Genomic DNA, 12,487 nt, shown 5'->3' on the forward strand with positions numbered 1-12,487 from the left:
CATAACAGTGGCAGAGTATGAGCAACAGTTCATGCCCTTATCTCTTTTTGCTCCAGATGAGGTGGATACAAAAGAGAAGAAGCGCAATAGTTTCGTTAGGGGATTGATGTGGTCTATTAAGCGAGCTATTACAGGTAGTCCAGCCTACACTACTTATGCTCAGGTGGTGGACGCCGCTCTACAGCAGTATCAGTTGACCGTGGACTCCAGACAGGCTCGGGGTGTGAAGCGGGGTGACAGAGACTCTGCTAATCAGTCAGCTAAGAAAGGGAATGGCAATGGACACCAACATAATGACAAGGGCAAATTCCAAGGACAACAGCCTTGGAAGAAGCACAAGGGTGGTTCAGATGCTCACAGGAATGGGGCACCTATTCAGAGGTAGCAGAATAGGGGACCACAAGCAGGACAGGGTCAGCCACCGGCTAACCGACAAAAGAGGCCATTTGGTACTTTCCAGGGTAGTTGCTACACTTGTGGAAAGTATGGTCATACTTTCAGGCAGTGTCCTAAAGCAGGACAAGGACAACATGTGCAGCAGGGACAGAGGGTACCAGTACCTTCACCAGCTCCACAGGTTCCACGAATTCAGGGACAGGCATATCCAGCTTTACCGGCACCGCCACAGCCTCAGGGATAGGTACCGCAGCAATTGTATTATGGTAGGGTGTACAACCCTATGCCACAGGATGTTAAGGCACCTTAGGCTTTTGAGGGTAAGTTTCCTATTCATGGTTCACAGGGACGTGTTTTATTTTATACGGGTGCTACACACTCATTTGTAGCTAGATTTTTTGTTGCATTATCTGGGATGGTGACGCGGGTTTGTGATAGACCTCAGGGTATTTCTACACCTTTGGGCAATACAGTCATTTTACATGAGAGTGATGGGCCTGTGACACTAGATATTAGTAGACTCAGATTTCTAGCCAATCTATCGGTCCTGGACATGCACACTTAAGACGTGATACTTGGGATGGATTGGTTATCTCACTACCATAACCAAGTAAATTGTTTTGATAGGTCTACTGTGTTCACCATACCTGGTCAGGATTTGTACGTCGTTGCTATACCACGTTCTAACGGGGTCACTAGCACTTATTTGTTTCATGTGGAGGAGGAAATAGAGGAGGAGGTTACTGTGTCGTTGGATCGCATACCAATTGTACAGGACTTTTCGGATATTTTTCAGGAGATTTTAGGGTTGCCACCTAGTCGAGAAATTGACTTAGCTCCAGCCACTACTCCTATTGCTAGAACACCATATAAGATGGCACCAGTGGAGATGCGAGAGCTGAGGAATCAGATTTAGCAATTACTCAGCCGGGGTTTTATTCGTAGGAGTACTTCACCCTAGGAAGCACCGGTTTTGTTTGTGAAAAATAAGGATGGTTCGTTTCGCCTGTGTATAGATTACAGGGAGTTGAATAAGGTTACTATTCAGAATAAGTATCCTCTACCCAGGATTGATAATCTTTTCGATCAGTTGAAGGGAGCTACGTATTTCTCTAAGATTAATCAGCGTTGTAGATATCATCAACTTCGGGTTAGGGAGCAGGATGTTCCAAGGACAGCGTTTCTCACTAAATATGGATCTTATGAGTTTCGTGTAATGCCGTCCGGGTTGACTAATGCACCAGCAGTCTTCATGGATCTAATGAACAGAGTCTTCAGGGCTTATTTAGATCAGTTTGTCATTGCTTTCATTGATGACATTTTGGCTTACTCTAAGTCAGAGGACGATCATGCTAGACATTTTCGCGTAGTGTTGCAGACACTTCGTGAACACTAGTTATATGCCAAGTTTGAGAAGTATGAATTTTGGCAACGAGAAGTGAAGTTTCTGGGTCACGTGGTGTCAGAAAGGGGAATAGCGGTAGATCCGGCCAAAGTTTCAGTGGTGGTTGGGTGGGGGCAGCTTACTTCATCTACCGAGATTCGGAGTTTCCTCAGATTGGCAGGATATTATCAGAGGTTCATCCAGGGGTTCTCTAAGATAGTGGGACCACTCACTCATCTGACTAAAAAGGGTGTACGGTTCGTGTGGGATAAGCACTGTTAGAAAGCTTTTGATGAGCTAAAGACTAAGTTGACTTTTGCACCGGTTCTGTCTACTCCACATAGCAGGATTGAGTATCTTGTCTACACAAATGCTTCTTTGCAAGGTCTTGGATGTGTTTTGATGCCGGAGAAGCGACCGATTTCATATAGATCTCGAAAGCTTAAGCCTCATGAGCTTAATTATCCAACACATGATTTGGAATTGGCAGCTATGGTCTTTGCCTTACGCATTTAGATGTATTATTTGTTGGGAGAATCCTTCAGATTATTTGGTGATCATAAGAGTTTGCAGTATTTGTTCACTCAGCGGGAGTTGAATATAAGATAGCGTCGATGGTTAGAGTTTGTGAAAGACTATCATTTCTCTATACAGTACCATCTAGGGAAAGCGAATGTGGTGGCAGATGCACTCAATCGTCGACCCGATGCTAGTCATTCTGCTTTATTCACCACTGAGTAGAATGCTTTAAAGATGGTGGATACGTTGTCGGATGCTTTCATGGTTTGCATGGAAGTTACACCTTCTATCATTTGTAAAGTGTTGAAGGCGCAACTCACGGATCAGTAGTGCATTGACAAAATTGCAAAGATAACTTCTGGGCAGGTCCTATTTTATTATGTTAGGACTGATGGAGGTTTGAGGTACAAGGGACGTTTAGTGGAACCTTTTACTGATGATTTGAGGAAGAATGTGATGACTGAGACTCATTATTTTGAGTTTTCTGTTCATCCAGGAGGAGATAAGATGTATCAGGATATGAAACGGTAGTTTTGGTGGGCAGGTTTGAAGAGGGAAATTGCTATGTTTGTCTCTCAATGTAGTACTTGTCAGATGGTCAATATTGATCATCAAAGGCCGCCAGGAGCTCTACAGCCACTACCTATACTGGAGTGGAAATGGGAAAGCATTTCTATGGATTTTGTGGAGGGATTGCCTAATTCCTTTAAGGATCACAATTCCATTCGGGTCATCATTGATCGATTGACTAAATCAGCTCATTTCTTGCCTATTCGCACTGACTTCACTTCGAAGCAGCTGGCAAAACTTTACATTACAGAGATTGTAAAGTTACATGGCATTCTATTGTCTATTATATCGGACAGAGATTCGAGCTTTGTATCCGGATTTTGGAAGAGTTTTCAGCAGGCTTTGGGTACAGAATTATATCTTAGTACTGCTTATCATCCTCAGACTGATGGACAGACCGAGAGGGTTAATCAGATCATGGAGGATATGCTTCGTTTGTGTGTTTTTGACTTCAAGGCCAGTGGGAGGATTACTTGCCACTGGTGGAGTTTGTATATAACAATAGTTTCTAAAAGACAATTGGAATGGCACCGTTTGAGGCATTGTACGGTCGACCATGTCGATCGCTTGTTTGTTGGATGGAGGTTGGCGAGAGCAGATTCTTGGGTCTTAAGTTCATTAAGGATACTTCTGAGAAGATTGCTCTTATTAGGGATCGCATGCACACTGCCCAAAGTCGACAAAAGAGTTATGCCGATCATTGCACTCGTGCTTTGGAGTTTCAGGTTGGGGATTAGGTTCTGCTCAAAGTGTCTCCTATAAAAGGAATAATGCGCTTTGGGAAGAAAGGGAAATTGTCACCGCGGTTTGTCGGTCTATTCATGATTACGGATCAAGTTGGCGTTGTAGCTTATCGGTTGGTACTTACGGATAATTTGGATCACGTGCACAATGTGTTCCATGTTTCCATGTTGCGGAAATTTCTGTAAGATGAGGATTGGTATCAGCATATCGATGTTGGGGAGATTGAGTTGCAGCCGGATGCGACATATTTGGAGCCATCGTGTCGTATTGTCGACCGCCGGGATCAAAGTTTTCGTAATAAGGTTATCCCTTTAGTACATGTTCAGTGGAGTCACCACAATGAGGCTGAGTCTACTTGGGAACGGGAGAATGTAATTCGCTCGCAGTTTCCTGAAATATTAAAAGAAGGTAAGAGCGAATTTCGAGGACGAAATTCCTTTTGTTAGGGGGGAAGAATGTAATACCCCTAATTTTAAAAGGATAGTCTCGATATTTTTAATAATTATTTTATTGCATTTTTATTTGTTTATTTGGTTATTTGCCTGTTTATTTTAATTAATTGATTAATTGTTTTGTTTCATTGAATTGTTTGTTTAATTGGTATTTAATTGTATTTTATTTTCTTTAATTGGATTAAATTAGTTTTAATTGTTTAAATGGGTTATTAGTTTATTTAAATGAGTTAATTGAATTAATTTTGTATTATTAATTTTAATGTGAAATTAGGGTTTTATTTTTGTTATGGAATCACGATTTGGCCGACTAGGGTTTAATTAGTTTTTCAGTCTACAATTAATGGGACTTAGGGTTTGTAATTGCCTATAAACATTTATGTCATATGTCTGCCTAGGGTTTTAGAACCCTATTCATGGCATAGTGAAGGCAGAGCGACATAACAATGACTTGTGAGAAAATAGAGCATGTTTAGTGAGGGTTTCGGCTGTGGCTTACAGGTTAGACCTAAGAGGAGGGAAGGTTGAGCAGTAGGGTGTTGGGTTGATAGTAAACGGACGTCGTCGGAACGTTTAGGAAGATAACGACAAAGTTTTGATTCTAAAACCACACAGGCAAGTTCTATTATGTCTCTCTCCCCTTGACCTGTGTTCTGTGCATACCTAGATGATCTCTAGGATTTTAATTAGACATTAACTGAATCTTGCATGCTTATTATATGTTAAATTGCTCGTCTGTATGTGTTGAATTTAATCTGATATTGTTCTTTTGTTTTAGCTTGAGAATTGATGCTTACTTTGGGTATGTGAATCCTATTTAGTATACTTGAACTTGTATACTTGCTCCATGAGTTTAAATTTCACTTAATATACTTGTGCCGTGTATACTTGTCTTATGCATATTTTGTTTAGCTTAGTATACTTGTGTTTGTATACTTGATTTATGAGTACTCTATACATATATCGAATACTTGTGTTTGCATGTTGGATATTGCTTTTCTTATTTAACATGATTTAGGGTACTTGAACATGTATGCTTGTATGTCGTGTATCATGTTTTAATACGGTTTAGTATACTTGAGCATGTATACTTGTATGTCGTTGTTCATTTCAATTGCATGAGTAGCTTAGGATAATCCCTGAGTCTCACTTTGACATAGACATTAGGTGGCATGAGCCCCTTTAACATGTTTCACCTTAAGGTGATATAATTGTAAAATGCTAGGTCGATGCATGCTCATCTCCTACGAGTAGCTTTACGTTACTCACCCACATAGTGGGGACATTTTTTAGGTACAGGGACTTTGATTTGGGATGCACACTATGCCATGGAAGTTTTGTAGACTTGAAGTATCATTTTCATGAAAATGTTAGCATGAAATGCTACTAGTAGCTCATGTGTCAAAACTTGTATTCTTTAATTCCATATATGTAAAGTGTACATAAGTATACTCTTTTCAATGTATTTGACATGTATGAGATGAGGCCGGAGGCCAATGACATTTATATTGCATTTTATGTATTTCTTGACTTCATGAAATATTATGAAAATATTGAAAAATCACAAGTTATTGTCTCACCATGGTTACATCGGGTGTGGGAATTCCATTTTTATTCTTTCATAGGGTCTCATTAATCATGTAAGAAGTGTGGCCAAGGGCTAAACGGTAATTTGAAATCATTTGTTAATTTTGCTTTTTTCAAATTTCCCATTTCTCGTTCATTTTTGCCTTTTTGGCCTTCGGGGGGTCAAATTTTGCATCGGCGGTATTTTTAAGCTGTGGACTATTATAACACATCCTAATAGGTAAGTTATGTCTGCGTGCATGGTCGTTTCCGGGCAAAGCCTCTTCTTTGGTGAAATGAGGCTCATATGGACTCATTTCACATCTTTATTGCATATTTGGGATTTTCCTTCAGAAATTAAATTCCATTCTTCACACAGTCACTTAGAAAACGTGATTTTGGGGGGGGGGGGGGGTTCTTCTTCGTGTTTTTCCAGAAAATGTTGTCTTGGTACCGAAAATCCCTCATGAAGTTTCAGCTTCCAGTTTGCATTTTAGCAGCTTTTTGCCCCTCTTGACCAGTTCTGATCTAGGGGCATTTTAGGGATTTCGAGTGAGTTTTTTTTCGTTTCCTTTCACGTAATCGGGTAGAAAACTCGATTTTAGGGGGGGGTTTCTTCTTCGTGTTTTTCCAATAAAATTCGTTTAGGCCTTCGTTTCAAGCCTCAATTCTGGAGACTCATTTTTTTTTTTTTTCTTGCTGTCAACATGTGCATGCCATTGGGTGCCGGTGGGCTCGCGCATGGGTGCCGGGTGCACCATTGCCTTTGTCGGGCCGCCGCGAAGTCTCAACTTCAAACCCTCGTTTCTCCCTCGTCCGGACTCCAAATGGAGTGAACTTTTTTTTGAACTTGACTGATTTTTCCCTGTCTTTCCAACGGTGTGCTCGGTTGTACCTGGATCTTCCTGGATAATTACCAGTTTACCCTTTTTTGCCTTAAGTGCTCATTTTTCTTCATCATGCCGTTTCTCCTTCGTCTGGACTCCGAATCATGCGATTCTTGAGTCCATCTTGATTAGTTTTTTGTTGTCCTTCCAGCGGTGTGCTCGGTGGCACCCGAGTCCACAGTTTTCAGAAATGACTATTTTGCCCCTGGGGGCTTATTTGTCATATTTTTAATCTTTTGCTTCCGCATCAGTTCTCATTGAGTTTCACGACCTCATGGAAGGTCACTTTAACTTATTAAAGTCTTGTTCTCTATTTTCGTTTCCGCATTCGGATCCGTTGTCGGGTCAATCTTCGGTTCATCACATGACGCACTGCTTGAAAAACTAGGGTCGTCACAGATGGTATCAGAGCTCCTATGTTCGAAAACCTTAGGACGACGGGTTTTGGGTGCATATCATGCTTGTGTTGCCATGCTCTATGTGTTTAGTTGCTTCTTAATAACATGTTTACGTGCTTATGTGGATGTATGTTCAGAAGTTTACTGTAACTGACTCAGCACGATATATGTGCTTGTTTGCTTTAGTACATTGTATATGCATGATTGTCTTAGCATGTTGATTTATGCTTGTATGCTCAGCATGATGGTAATACATGTTTGCCGTAGCGTATTACATGTGCTTGTTTTTCGTAGCATGATTGTATGATGCATACATTGACATGCCTTATGTGATTCCTTACTACTTGTTTAAGTATATAACTTGTTGCTATGTTGCTTAGTAGCTGATTATTTTTATGTCTTGTTTAGGCATTGCGGGTTGTCCCAGTTTGGTTGGTTGAGATTGATGCTAGGGCATCATCTATTGGGGTTTCGTGGTAACCTTAATGTGGTGACGTCATTGGGGTCTTGTTTCTAACGTTACGGGATGATAAGTTGGATTGACTCGAGTCCTTCCTTGGGGATTTGGAGGTTTATTTTCTTGAGCCTCGATGGTGGGGTTCTGGTGTCTTTTCTTCTTAGAGTGATGGTTAGGGATTTGATAAGTATGTTGACCTGGAATTCTTCTTGTCTTGCCTTGAATAGTCCTACGAGCTTAGGTTGGGGTGTGAGTGTTTTTGTGTAATTAATTACATTGGTGCACTCAATTACTATCCCTCATCATTGGAGTCTTGGGGTTATGTTTAGGGTTCCAATAGGATCCTGTAGAGTTCCTACCGAACTTATCGGTGTCTTGAGTTGAGTTTATTGTTGGTGTCTCTTGATGGTTAGAGTTGGAACTATCCATTACATCGTTGTTTGTTTTGTGTGGCTTTAGGATTCCACCTTGTGTTTGAGCTAGTCTTGGGAAAGACTTGTGGACTCCTTGTTTTAGGAACCTTAGTGTTCATTATGGGGAGATGATTTATTTCCTCACGGAGAGAGATCGGACTCATCCTAGTTTTTCAGATTCCTTTTTGTGAGTTGTCCTTCTAAGAGGCATTCCATCCCTTCTTGCTTTTGATTTTGTGGGATTATTTTTTGCACAGTCATTCTTACATGTTTATATGCCTTGTTATTTTGAGCATGCCTTAGAAACATGTTTAGGGGATGTGACTATTTGGTAGTTATGTAATGATATAGATAGTGTGTTTTCCATTTACTATATCTGTTTGTCATACTAGCGTCATAGGTGATGTGTAGCGTGTCTCTGATGCTTGACCCCTATATGATAGGCAACATATTTGATTGCCCTTGTACACTATGTGTTTAGTTGTTTGCTGCGTAGATTTTCAGTTATGTTTAGTATACTTGTACCTAGTATGCTTAAACGTTGTTTATTTAATTCCGTTTTGGTTTAGTATACTTGAGCCTGTATACTTGTCTAGCATGGATTTAGTACTGCTTAGTATACTTGTGATTGTATACTTGTACATGTACATATATATTGTGTTTCCATTTCGATAATTCTTAGTATACTTGTGAATATGTACTTGCATATGTATATATGTTTTATGATTAATTGCTTTATTAGTTCATTCCTTTATCATTCCGTACTGTGCTTGGGGTTGTATGACCTTGGTTGTCAGGATTGTGTGTGTGAGCTTGATTCGATGTCTTGAATCCTAGGTGTAGCCTTGTAATAGGTCAGCTTTAGGATGACGTGGAGGATTTTGGGTGCATTATCTTGTTGGGAGTCGTTGTGGCTAAGGCGATGATGATATTGTTTGATTTTGTAAAGTCCGATCCATTGGCTTGAGGGCATAAACTTGTCAGGCTTTAGATTCGTGACAGATGTGGTTCACAACGGTGTTTTGATACTTGGGGTTGTTAGTTTTTCCAGTATTGAGGATTTAAGGCCTTAAGCGTAACGGTGCCTATGACATTGTTGTCAGAGTTTTGGGATTGGCCAGGATGGTCCGGCTGGACATTTTTGGACCATATTGGAACTCTCACAGAATGCCTGGTTCCCGTGGTGCTTTTGGTAATGATTATTTGACATTGATGTCATTTGTATTGATGGGTTTCACGAGTGAGCTTGTTGGGAGGCAGGTGACGAATTAGGGCTTTATACTGTCATGCTACCATACAGGTTATGTGTGGGCGAGTGCTAGTTGTCGTCGATGCTACCTTGCATTACCCAGCTAGTAATGTGAGTGTGGGCGGGCACTTGATGCTGTCGATGCTACCGCACCTTGAGTACGTTGTGGACGGGTTCTAGTCACTGTTCGTACCGCCATGTTGCTTCTGGTTTTATTCCTTGTTTCGATGTGTAGTTGCCTTAATCTCATTTAGGTGGTTGACATTGGGTTAGTATGTTAATTCGTTTGGAGAGGTGTTTCACTGTTCGCGGTTTCGTGTCTCTTCGTTGATCTTGAGACCTTTGGAGTTGTCCTTGGGTACTTTATGATCTGTTCCTTGATGTGACCTTGTGTACGGTCTTTGTTCGGTTCGTCTGGGAGTGTTCTTGATTTCGGGGACAAAATCTCTTTAAGGAGGGTATGTTGTAATGACCCGGTCATTTCCTTCCTTTCCTTTTTCCTCAGAATTTTACGGATGAATTTTTTTCGTTGAAATTTCTTTTCTGAGTTTGGTTTCTTGTCACTTAGTGTTGTCTCGAGTGCCCAAAAATGGTTTTTGAGACTCTTTCCTTTAGATTGACAACTTCCTTTAAGGATCGAGTCATTTTCGCATTTTTCGTTTTTCGATACTATTCACTTTTCGTCTTTTTTCCTATTTTGTCTTTTCCCCATTTGTCACTTTTTGGCACAACCTCACTTCTCGAAGTTGGTTTTTGACTCCAAGTACCTTCATCTTGAGTGGTTTCCACGAAATACGTATCTTTACTTTTGTAGAAAAGTACTCTGCTTGCTCCCGGTGTCCATAGGGGGCATGGATGTAAAGTTCTTTGGAAACTTTTTCTTTTCTTGGGATGTTTTTTATAAATATCTTTTGAAGATATTTTATTTCAGGGGTTTTTAAGAAATTATTTTTGGAAGATATTTTCATTCTGGGTCATTAGTGCAGTTTTTACTTTTTGGAGGGGCCATTGTGCAATTAATGAAAGTTATTGCAAAAAAGCCTCATTTTGAGCCTGGATCCTCGTATAGGGTTCATTTTCACTTTTCTTCAAGTCGCACGACTTAAGAACGTGTTTGGTTGGATGCAACAATTACAAAAGTGAAGAATATCGACTTATTTGTTACTACATTCACCCTAAAAAATGGAATTTACATAGTGCTCAATAACTAATGTCACAAATCAATCAAATACTCGATGTTCAACAAAATAATGAAAAGAGTCATAGCCTTTTTTTTTCCCATGTATACAGGACTCGGTCGACGTGAAGTAGCTACACAACCTACACGTCGACCGGTTGGGGGCTTTTGGTCGACGTTTGGTCCTTAGGTGTCGACTGGTATCTCCAATTTTTGGGTTAGATCTATGTGCGACATTAATTATTTAGCACTATGTGAATACCTTTTTTGATAGTGAAGGTGGTGAGTGTGGCTTTTTTTTTTTTTAATGTATACAAGACTTGGTCAACGTGAAATGGCTACACGTCGACCAGGGGGTTTTTGGTCAACGTCTAGTCCTTAGGCGTCAACTAGTATCTCCAATTTTTTGGGCTAGATTTGTGTGTGACATTAGTTATTCAGTACTATATGAATACCTTTTTTTTATGGTAAAGGTGGTGCGTGTGGTTTTTTTTTTTTCATGTATATAGGACTCAGTCGACGTGAAATGGCTACACGTCAATTAGTTAGGGGCTTTCGATCAACATCTAGTCCTTAGGCATCGACCAATATCTCCAATTTTTTGGGCTAGATTTATGTGTGACATTAGTTATTCAGCACTATGTGAATACCTTCTTTTGATGGTGAAGGTGGTGAGTATGTTTTTTTTTTCTTCATATATACAGGACTCGGTCGACGTGAAATGGCCACACGTCAACCAGTTGGGGGCTTTCAATAGACGTCCAGTCCTTAGGCATTAACTGATATCTCCAATTTTTTTGGGCTAGATTTATGTGTGACATTAGTTATTCAGCACTATGTGAATATCTTCTTTTGATGGTGAAGGTGGTGAGTGTGGTTTTTTTTTTACATGTATACAGGACTGGGTTGATGTGAAATGGCTACACGTCGACCAGTTGGGGGCTTTCAGTCAATGTCTGGTCCTTAGGCGTCGACTGATATTTCTAATTTTTTGGGCTAGATTTATGTATGACATTAGTTATTCAGCACTATGTGCAGGGCCCGCCCTGAGATTCTCAAAATTTTGAGAGGCCCTAGGCCAACTTTTAAATGCAAGACCCTTTATATATAAGGTTTCACATACACAAAAAAATTATAAGAATGCGAAACTTTCATTAAAATAAGACGATGAGAATATAAAATAAGTTAATGTTGAAAATACACAAAACAAAACTCGTTCTTGGTGTTTTATAAAGAACACAATCCAATTCACATAAGAAAATTAAAAGGAATTATTTAGCAAAACTTAGTCACAAAAATTATAATTCAACTTCATAACAAAGTAAATCTGTCCGTCTTGCATTTTAAATTGCAAAATTATTAATTTAAGTGCTCTAATAAAGTTTCTTCAAATATATCTTTTGCAATAGATATCATAGTCAATCCATTTGTGACATCGTCGACCATAGATATAATTTGATCAACTTCAACTTTGAAAAGCTTCTCTCAGTATATGTGAGATGTTGAAGCTCTGAAGGAACAGAATAGAGATGTCTATGCTCTTACAGTCTTGAATTTCAAGCCACACAAATTCAAAACTTCTTAACAGCTAGATCTAAGTAGAAATCCGTAAGGTTCCATCAGGATTGAGCCATCGAGGGATTTAAAATGTATGGATTCCACTGCAATCATTTTCAAGTGGTGTTCTTGCTCTAGTGGTGACATTTTTTTAACACACTAGCAATATTCTCCATGACAAAAAAATAAATAAATAAAAGGAAAAAAAAAAAAAAAAAAGGCATTCAGTTCTATGTATCAGTCAACACATTTGCAATTCTAGGAGTTCCACAAGTATTCACCATGATAGAAATTCCACATGTTGTACCAACAATAAAGAAACCAAATAAGATGAGATGTGTCTGACAAAGAGAATTGCATATAAGAAATGAAAACTAAGGTAATGATAAAAGCAATCAATTAAAATCCACTGGAATGCTAATTATAATGATCCGTAATAATAAAGGGTACTACAAGAAATCATAAATTTAGATTTAATAGTTTTAGAACGAGGTTTTGAGAGATTTACATGTGGGATTTTAAATGACAAGATGAAAGGAGTTATTAAGTCGCAACAAAATCTCTCTCTGGGCTCTACTCTAACATTCTTGCAACTTTAGACAAGTCAGTATTTCAGTCTTTAGACAACCACTTTTGCCTAAGTCGTCATGTTGTGCTAACTAGTCATACTGGTGTTGAATCGCGGGCTCATGTCAAGTTTGAAAAGTTACCCTCTTTT

Source organism: Cornus florida, unplaced genomic scaffold, assembly GCF_030987335.1.
Source record: "Cornus florida cultivar Cherokee Brave unplaced genomic scaffold, ASM3098733v1 CherokeeBrave_3.0.0_Hap2_Chr11, whole genome shotgun sequence".
Lineage (NCBI taxonomy): Eukaryota > Viridiplantae > Streptophyta > Magnoliopsida > Cornales > Cornaceae > Cornus > Cornus florida.